The sequence below is a fragment of the Saccostrea cucullata genome, unplaced genomic scaffold, assembly GCF_032062105.1.
Source record: "Saccostrea cucullata isolate Sc308-1 unplaced genomic scaffold, CSIRO_AGI_Scuc_v1 ctg2159, whole genome shotgun sequence".
Taxonomy (NCBI): Eukaryota; Metazoa; Mollusca; class Bivalvia; order Ostreida; family Ostreidae; genus Saccostrea; species Saccostrea cuccullata.
The window spans coordinates 111,765-115,000 of NW_026918473.1; the positions used below are offsets into that span (position 1 = coordinate 111,765).

The following is a 3,236-nucleotide window of genomic DNA, read 5'->3' on the forward strand; positions in this document are numbered from 1 at the left end:
GAAATGTAGTTCATTCCTGGTAAAAGTACAAAAAAATTCAATTCAAATGCAACTCTTTGCAGAATGTTTAACCTTACTTGGTCAAAAGGAGAGGGGGATCCTAATCCTCAGCTTGTTTCAAATTGTGTTTTAATGCCAGAAATTGAACAGTTTTTAATTCCAGTCTAGGAGAAAAGTTTGTTCAGGTAACAGTTTTCAGTGCTTTCAAGCAGTTTGAGCAGAGATGGTCCATTCAAAAATGCTTATTGTCTCTCCCTGTGGAATTTCCAGAATTTCATCATTTGGATCCTTTGATTGAATATCATTCATATTTTCATTTCTTTTTTTCTTTCTTTTTCAAGAGCTCAGATTTTTGTGCAGCCAGAGTTTCTTGTCTTCTGCTCAGCAACATTTGTGAACTGCTTCTCTTTTTCCTTCAAAAAGAAAGATTTTCTGAAAGTAATTATGATTGTAAAACATAAGACTTTTTTGTATTTTCTTGCATTTTAGTTTCATTTAATTTTGCATTAGAGACACTTCCAAATTAAAACATTCTGAGTGGAATTGAAGCCTTTTTTCTTGGACCGCCATTTTGTAAATCAATCAGGCCTATGAATGTTTTGAGTCTCAGTCTATAATTAATGTGTTATATGGTTGGATCCAAACTCAAAGCAAATTAAGTTAGACAAAAATTGCATTAAAAAAAGAGACATATTAATTTATCATAATGTGCTTTAATCATGTTAATTAGTTGTTATTTTACAAATGGCTAGACAGTAACATTTACAGACAGATTTCCGACTCAGTGATTGCCTCCATTTTTTGTCACTCACCAGTTATGAAGTAGATAGATCCTATATGTAGTCTTCCTTCTTCATATTCTGTTATTTTCTTAAAAAGTTGACAAAGATCAGTGAATGTACTGTTTATTGGACACACCTTGTGAGAGGGTGAAAAACTACAAATTACAAAAGCATAATAAGAATTTGATAAAATATCAAAATCATAAGCAATCATACAAAATTAAATGCGTAACTTTAACATGTGAGCTGAACTGGCCTATGCCTATCACATGCTGGAAATGCGCGGTTTTACAAAACATTGTAGTTGCAGAATTTAAACATGATAAAATATATTGCATAATACTGTTAGATACAGATGATCAAGTTAGATATAAATTCAAGTAAAACAATATAAAACTTACTCCTTAGAGAGGCCAACATCACCAAACTTAACAGCCAAAACGCCAGGCAAACCGCATAGCTACCATAATTAGTATAAACAGAATATTGAACCCGATCGAAATAAAATTATGCAATACGAAAACGGCACAGTGATTATGCAAATAATAGTTCACAAATACTGATTCTTCCACTCTACAAATTCCCACTTCCAACGTCTCGCGCGTTTTCAAGTTTGCGCATATTCAAAAATGTGCGGTAGAGCTAAGAAATACGTTAGTTTCGAATTTCCAAGATTTCTGTTTAAAAAAATTACAAACACTATCTGAATAATTTTTCACTGAAAATACAATTTTTTTATATCAAAATAAGTTTTATCAATGAAGAATTCGAATTTTTTACGTCATAAATTATACATGTATTGACTTTTAGTTTCGTATAGCAAGTATGGCGGCCCCCTATGACATGATAATAACAATCTCTCGCCCTCAAACAGAATATTCTGAGCTGTGAAGACACATAGGAGAATTAAAACTACAAAATACGAATGTGGATTATGTCATAGATACTTTACAACCATGCAGTCTGTGCTCTATCATTTACGCACGAAGCAAGGGAAACTTTTGACATTTTAACTGCACCAAAATTGAAATGTATATAGCGTTTCGATCCAGGAATAATACGGTACAGTACAGACAAGTGATATAATTTTTTAGTTGTTAATAAATATATAAAACGTTTTTTACGAAGCTCACAAAGTTCATTTTCCAGAATGTTTCATTTTCCAACAACTTGTTTAAAGTTTGATGTTAGAGAAAATTCGGTCGAACAAAGTTGTGTGATAAAAAAAACGACATTAATTAAAGCACATTATGATGAATATAACTGTTTAATTTAAATTATGAAGAAACACAAGTAATGAATTTGAAAAGAATGCTGTCAATGGTGATGCACTGTTTGTTTAATTAAAATTTAAACACGAAATGTTTAGAGATTTCATGATTTGTTTTTTCAGATGGTGAAAGAATGTTATTAACTATAAATTATACCAGGGGCTTGTTCAACAATTGCATCTGCATGCAAAAGTTGTATTATGAGAGTATTGAGTGTTTTCTGTCAATCATTTTTGTCAATTATTTTAGTCTTCATGAAAATTCATGAACATTCATAATACCTTGAACTCTACATTTTTTCTGTCTTTAAAATGAAAATTACCAATATTCATATATATTCATCATTTGTTCATGAACTACATTTTATGAATATATTCATGAATAAAGTTCATGAACCATCTTTATGAACCAGTCATGAACCAGTCATGAACACATCATGAATGTTCATGAACGATTCATAAAAGTTCCTGAAATTATGAATTTCACCTCGCAGGGGTATTCATTAAAATTCAATTTTTATAACATACTGACATTCAACAATGTTAATGATTTAACATTCAACGAAAACACTGCTCAAAAGACTACAAAGAAGCAATATTTATGAGGAACTATTTCTTGTGGTGGAAGGATATTTAGCAGATAATTCTGCAAATCTGCACATTTATTAAATTTAATTTCTTGGAACTTTAGCCTCACATACTTTTACTCGGAGAATATTTTCCGTTATGATATTGCTAGGAACATTAACTATAGGTCTTAATTTATATTTTAGAACAAGTTTTACACCTTCATTCAACAAACTTTGCCAAAAAATGAAAATATGTCAAATAAGTCTAGATAAAATTTTTACCATTTTTCGTCTGAAAATCACATATTTTGACCAATATTTAAGAAATAAATAACAAGTTTATAAACTTCAATGGGAATTGAAGTGGGTCTGTAACGTGATCAAATAATGTGAAGGCCAAAGACCTTCTCAGAAGATTTGATCACGTACCGACCACTTCAATTCCCATTGAAGTTTATAAAGTTGTTATTTATTACTTATATATACATTTGAGACAGACGATTGAATACTTTCAAATTTGAATTATTGCACTAACCGTCCGTCGTAGATTTTGAAAAATGACGCAAGGTGTAAATCGGCTTGCATGGCGGTTACGCTTCGAATTCATTAGGCTAA

General features: G+C 30.8%; 1 long non-coding RNA gene across 1 annotated transcript; it reads right to left on the bottom strand.

Moving 5' to 3' along the window:
- Nucleotides 1–263: 263 nt before the first annotated feature.
- On the bottom strand, nt 264–1,237 carry LOC134266612 (uncharacterized). Its single transcript, XR_009992006.1, has 3 exons — nt 1,184–1,237; nt 813–918; nt 264–413 (listed from the first exon to the last, which is right to left on the bottom strand). It is a non-coding gene; the product is annotated as an uncharacterized LOC134266612 (long non-coding RNA).
- Nucleotides 1,238–3,236: the final 1,999 nt, after the last annotated feature.